The 7,142-nt window shown below is 41.3% G+C and overlaps 1 non-coding gene across 1 annotated transcript; it reads right to left on the bottom strand.

Annotated features, from left to right (window-relative positions):
- Positions 1-3,656: 3,656 nt before the first annotated feature.
- Positions 3,657-3,763, bottom strand: LOC131223130 (small nucleolar RNA R71). Its single transcript, XR_009160303.1, has one exon. It is a non-coding gene; the product is annotated as a small nucleolar RNA R71 (small nucleolar RNA).
- Positions 3,764-7,142: the final 3,379 nt, after the last annotated feature.

Genomic DNA, 7,142 nt, shown 5'->3' with positions numbered 1-7,142 from the left:
TTTCGTGATTACAGGGAAATAGCGAAATGAATGCAATTTTCTTGCAGGACTTGAATCGAGTCACCTGTTAGAGTGGGTGATTTTTTGAAAAAAAAATTGAAAGTGGGATACGAGTTTGTACTCACAACACCAAGGATGGGAGCAAACTTCATCTAGAAACAATCTGACCACATTATTGTCTATTTTAGCTGTTTTCTAATGCAATCATATTAAAATATTTAATATTACTTGGAAGTCCTTTTAACTTAATTGTTAAGTAGGAGTCGTGTCTCGATGTCTACCCAATGCCTCTGCATATTGTGCTGTGTTTTTGAGTTTTTTAACTACCAAATTTGCTTTGTTATATTGATGTCCTTAAGCAGGAAAATCCTGAAGGAGTTGCTTCTCCCCTTGTAGGGCAGTTATTGTATGATGCTCGGCCATGATTAAAGAGTACCTCGCGCTTAAAGGCTGCACGGACAGTATATGTGGGACCATGTTTCAGTGGTCCAATTGTTGAGGGTCAAATATTGCATATCAGACCCAGTTATTGTATGGATTTACAATCATTGATACCGTTTAATAGCCTGATTTAATCGTGTTTGTGATGCAGAGTGTATTTACAAGCATGAACTGAAAAAGGGTGTTTAAACCATGGATTTAACGCTCTGATGACACCCAAGGCAAGGGACGGACTCAAGGGGACCAAGATCGATGGAATTACACGCCAGGGATTCGAGGAAATCAAGCCATTCACGTTAAAGAGGTCCGATAATGGTGAAAAATATAAGATCACATAGTTCTCGCCATCTGATTGGCTCAAAACTTCATACATGGCCTGAGGGCCATAAATTAACCGTACATATTAAATTTCAGCCCTCGGATCACTATAGAAGCGCCCCAACTGACAGATCAGCCCATAAACCATTAATTCTGGCCCGCCTGATATCTGGATATACTCCAATTTTGGTCTCAACCCATTAAATTAGATAGAAAACCAGATGGACGATGTGGATTTATCAAAAGAAGCAAGGTGGGTCCCACTTTACACGTGTGTGTGCAAAAGACACGTGACGAGCCGCAGAGAACAAACGCGGGTGCCGGCGCCCGTCTCCTTCCCAAATACGGCAATTGCCATTTCACGTGGCATAACGGATGGACGCTGTATTTTTTAGCTAGTGGGCCCCACACATTGTCAGTGGACAATCCAAACCGCCCATCGTGTAGAGGGCCTCGACTACTACAAAACCTTGCTGAACTTTTGGACCCATGAAGCACACGTGCGCGATACAGAGGCCCCAAACAGGTGGGCGACGTTCAAAACAATTTTTGAGGTGATTTCTTCTCGCCGTCATGGACGTTAAAACCACCCATTCTCGATCGAAATTTCATCCTAAATCTAATGGACGGGTAGATTTCTCAAAAACACCTCTTGGGGCCCACCGATCACGTCGGCGCCGGACGTGCGAAAGGCGACGCACGTCGATTTTCAGGCGATTGTGGCCCACCATCTTTGATCATATGGCGGTCTGTACCATCCATCGTGTAGGCCAGCCAAAATACTTCCAAGAGAGGCTGATTTTACAAGAATAACGCAAGGAACATGAGAGTTATGAAGCCCCAATTTCGCTGCGCGTGCGATGGCTTCCCAAATCCGATTTTCACCACTCCAAAAGCTATAAAAAGAGTTCCAAACGTGGAGAAGAGGGGATGCTTAAACAGGGGACGTCAGATAGAGAAAGAGAGGCGGAGAGAGAAGTGTTTGGAATTTTTATGTATTTTTTCTTTATTTTTCTTCTTTTTCCTATGATTATGTTAGGCTAAATCCCTTAGCTAGGGCTAAGAGGTGAAGCTTGTGGCGTGATGGGAGCTTCTACAGGTTTGATTTGAACTGAACTGATTGACTTTGTTTTGATTTAAGAAATTCTTTTAGTCATTAATGGTTTGTTGTGATTTAAATTACAGTAGATCTGTGATGGCTTGAATAATTCCTTTCCTTTTATTTTGATGTTTGGAAACCCTGTTGTTCGCCATCGTCTCATAGACATGGTTGGATGATGGAATCCTTCCTAACACTCATACATCTTTTAGATGGGTATGGATTGGTCTAAGTTCTGTTGTTTACCTTGTCCTTTAGGCATGGATTTGTGATGGAATCATACCTAATTCTTATACCTTCCATCTCTTGAAAACTATATCAAGTAAGTTCAGTATAATATCCATGAAACAGGCATAAGATCTCCCTGATCTCTACAAGTGGATCCTCTGAATCCCTGGTTCCCTTTCTCTGAATTCTTTAAGTTTAGATTAATATTTCACCATTATTCCTCAAATCACAATTGGTTTAGATTTCATCTTAGCCTAGTTGTAGATCTGGTTATTTTCAGATAACGTACTTGTGGATTCGACCTCGGTCTTACCGAGTTTATTACTACATCACAACCCTGCACTTGGGGTGTGAACAAGTTTTTGGCGCCGTTGCCGGGGACTGACGGTTACGATTAGTTTAAGATTAGGACTTTTCTGATTTTTAGGATTTATTTTAGAATTTTCTAATTCCAGGTTTTCCTTTAATTTTTAGAAATCTTCTATTTAAATAACTTTCTATTTTTAGATAGTTTTTCTTTTTTTTAGAAACTAACCCAACTTTCTTATTTTGTAGGATTCTGAGATAGGTTTCTAAATTGGTAATTTCTCTTTTCCTTACTATTTCTAGATTAGGATTCCTTTTTAGTAAGTTTCTAATTCTAACTCTTTTAGAATCTAATTTTGTTTCTTATTTTATTTTTAGAAATTTTCTATTTTAAGACTTTCTGTTTAGAAACTAACTTTTCTGTTTTGTAGGCTTATTAGAAATTTCTAAATTCGGTACGCTCTTTCTAAATTTCTACTTTCTAATTTAGGAATTCTTCCTTGTTTCTTTTTATTTCTATATTTCTCTTCTTAAGAATTTTATAGGCTTGCTATTCTTAGAAACTAACTTGTTTTGTTCTATTTTGCAGGTTTCAATTTAGGGACTCCAATTTGGTAACTTCCTTCCAACCCTCTTTCTCTGTTTAGATTTTTATTTCCCTTCTTAGGATTAGGCTTAGAATTTGATTGAGGGCTGCGAGTGTTTCATGCCCAAGTGGACTCGTGACAACACTCGATGTCTCTTGACTGAAGGAGGATTAGTTGAGGGGTTAACTGTCCATCGTAGGACTAGACACCGCTCGAAATCCCCTGAGTTAATTGAGGATATGACTGAAAATCAACCTCTTCTACCCCAACCTAGGGTAGAAGATCATCAGGATGAGAATGAGGTGCATCAAGCACCCCCGCCTCATACCTTACGAGATTACTTACAACCGGCGGGGGTGAGTACACCCTCATGTATGGTTTTTCCTGAGAATGAATGACACATGGATATCAAGCCAGGGGTGATCCAACTCCTCCCTAAATTTCATAGGCTTGAGTCAGAGAATCCTTACTTACATTTAAAAGAATTTGACGAGATCATAGCTACCTTATACTTTCTTAACGTGTCTGATGACACGGTCAGGTTGAAACTCTTTCCCTTTTCTTTGAAAGAGAGAGCCAAGACGTGGTTATATTCACTACGTCCTCGATCAATTGGCAGATGGAATGACATGACAAGGGAGTTCATTAAGAAGTTTTTCCCATACCATAAGACGAACACCCTAAGAAAGTCGATCATGAACTTCGCCCAAAGGGAAGATGAAACATTCTTCCAATGTTGGGAGCGGTTCAAGGATCTTGTCAGTTCATGCCCACAACATGGTTTTGAAACGTGGCGCATCACGAACTTTTTCTATGATGGACTGACATCTGCCATGCGCCAATTAGTCGAGACGATGTGTAATGGGGAGTTTATGAATAAAGGAGTCGATGAAGTGTGGGATTACTTTGATAAACTTGTTGAGAATACACAAGCATGGGACATCTCCCCTAGACCTAGTACTACGTCTAGGCAGACTCATTCCAAGGAAAGGGGTGGAATGTATCTCCTGAGAGAAGACGATGATATTAATGCTAAGGTAGCTAATCTCACTAGGAAACTCGAGGCCATGAAATTTAAGAAGGATAAGGCTAAGGAAATTGTTTGTAGCATCTGTGGTTGTAACATTCATACTACTGAAAACTGTCCAACTATCTCTGCCTTTCAAGAGGTATTAAATGAGCAATCCAATGCTGTAAGCAATTACCAAAGACATTTTAGTGGGCCCACCTCTAACACATACAATCCTGGCTGGAGAAATCATCCCAACTTCAGTTGGAGGAATGGACAAACCCTACACCTCAAGGTTACCTAAATCAAAATCCAACTCAAGAGAAACCTCAAGAGGATTCGGTTCTGAAACATTTTCAAAAGCAAGAGCTTTTCAATCAGGGTATGCTACAGGCCTTCCAAGACCTAACAAAAGCAATACAAGGACTTAAGGCTGAACATACGATTGGGAACAAGGGGAGCTTCCCAGCTCAACCTCTTCCCAATCCTAAACCGCAATATGAAGTTAGCGACCCAAGCTCTTCAAATCAGATGGAGCAAGCTAAATCCATCACCACTCTTAGGAGTGGAAAGATCATTGACAAAACCATTCCGGTTAGGGCTGAAAAGCCTAAGGACCCGGAAGTAGATAAAGAAGATGGATCTAGCCATGCCCCACCAGAATTAGAACCGGAACCTCAAGGAAAGCCGGTTGCTCCATTTCTCCAACGGTTGGTTACACCAAAATCGCTCTCTAACTCTCAGGATATTCTAGAGGTGTTGAAACAAGTGAAGGTCAACATTCCACTACTTGATGCCGTGAAACAAATACCTTCATATGCCAAATTCCTGAAAGACTTATGTACGACCAAAAGACGGTAAAATATTCAAAAGAAAATCTTCCTGACTGAGAAAGTGAGTGCCATCCTAAAGCAAGATGTGCCGCAAAAATTCAAAGACCCCGGTAGCCCAACCATATCATGTGTAATTGGGGACCATCGAATTGATCACACACTTCTTGACTTAGGAGCAAGCGTTAATCTTATCCCCTACTCGGTATATAAACAGTTGGGCTTAGGTGAATTAAAACCCACCTTAACCACACTACAACTTACTGATCGCTCTGTTCGTATACCAAGAGGGATAATTGAAGATGTGTTGGTCCAGGTTGATCGATTTTACTACCCAGTTGATTTCATCATCCTGGATACCGAACCCATTGGTAACACAAGCACTCAGATTCCCGTCATTCTTGGTCGCCCATTCCTTGCCACTTCAAACGCAATTATCAATTGCAGGAATGGTGTCATGAGTATGTCTTTCGGGAATATGACATTAGAAATGAATATCTTTTTCAACACGGCCAGACGGATAGAGGAAGATGACGATATCTACGATATTAACATGATCGATACTTTCGTGGATGACAGGACACCCCTTACCTTATCCTCTGATCCTCTAGAGACGTGCCTGGCCCACTCCCATGAGTTTGATGATGACATAATTAGGGAGACGTGTGCCATGCTTGATGCGGTACCGGTACTTGAAGTTAACCGGTGGAGGCCACAATTTGAAGAGTTACCCCAAACTGATGAAGTGCCTCTACCGTCTAACCTCAAGCCACCGAAGCTTGACCTAAAACCTTTGCCCTCTGATTTAAAATATGCATACTTAGGTCAAGATGAGACATACCCGGTGGTGATTTCTGCCCACCTTGAGAAAGAACAAGAGAGTATGCTCATATCTACTCTCCTGGAGCATAAGGGAGCCCTTGGATGGACAATCGCGGACCTCAAGGGAATTGACTCCTCGATTTGTACTCACTATATATATCTTGAGGATAATGCGAAGACCGCTCGGTAACCACAACGTAGACTAAATCCAAACATGAAGGAAGTGGTTAAGGCCGAGGTTCTTAAACTATTGGATGTGGGTATCATATACCCTATATCCGATAGTCAATGGGTGAGTCCAACTCAGGTGGTTCCTAAGAAGTCCGGAATCACCATTGTAGCCAATGCCGACAATGAACTCGTGCCAACTAGAGTCATTGCTGGTTGGAGAATGTGTATTGACTATAGAAAATTGAATACCTTCACAGGAAAGGACCACTTTCATTTGCCCTTCATTAATCAAATTTTGGATCCCTAGGGTCATTCCTATTCATTTCTTTGATGGGTATTCGGGCTACAACAAAGAGAGAGCCCTTGAAGATTAAGAAAAGACTACGTTTACATGTCCCCGACACCTTTGCTTATCGAAGGATGCCGTTTGGACTATGTAATGCCCTTACCACCTTCCAAAATGTATGATGAGCATATTTTCTGATATGGTGGGGAATATTTAGAGGTCTTCATGGACGATTTCTCTGTCTTCGGTCCATCTTTACGGAAAGTCTTAAATGCGGTTGAAAAGATGTGAAGAAAAGAAACTTAATTGGGAGAAGTGTCATTTCATGGTTCGGGGAATTGTCCTTGGACACATTATTTCATCCAAAGGAATCGAGGTGGATACGGCAAAGATCGATCTTATCTCTAACCTACCTCCACCCAAGAACATAAGGGACGTGTGATCCTTCCTAGGACACGCCGGGTTTTTAGAAGATTCATAAAGGACTTTAGTCTCATCTCTCGTCTTTTATGTAATCTACTTCAAAAGGATGCACCATACGAGTAGAGAGCCATGTCGGAAGCTTTCACTAAGCTTAAGGGCATATTGACTAGTGCACCCATCATTTGGAGCATTCCTTTTGAACTTATGTGCGGCGCGTCTGATTTCTTGGAGCGGTTCTAGGCCGGAGAAAAGATAAGAAACCCTACGTTATTCATTACGAAAGTAGAACTCTAAATCCGCCCAAGTGAACTACTCGACTACGAAAAGGAACTCTTAGCCGTAGTGTTCGCCTTGGACAAATTTAGGTCCTACTTGATTGGATCCAAGATCATTATTTACACCGATCATGCGACGCTTAAGTACCTTTTTTCTAAGAATGATGCTAAGTCCCACTTGATAAGATGGATCCTCTTACTCAAGGAATTCGACTTAGAAATACGAGACAAAAAGGGAGTGGAGAACGTAGTGGCTGACCTTATCTCGAGAGTTGACCTCTCTGATTCCCTTGAGATGACTCCCATAAATGACATGTTCCCTGATGAACAACTAATCAAACTCTCCC

This window comes from Magnolia sinica, chromosome 1 (genome assembly GCF_029962835.1).
Source record: "Magnolia sinica isolate HGM2019 chromosome 1, MsV1, whole genome shotgun sequence".
Classification (NCBI taxonomy): Eukaryota; Viridiplantae; Streptophyta; class Magnoliopsida; order Magnoliales; family Magnoliaceae; genus Magnolia; species Magnolia sinica.
Note: the sequence above shows the minus strand (reverse complement) of the source record. Positions and strands in the feature narration are given on the sequence as shown.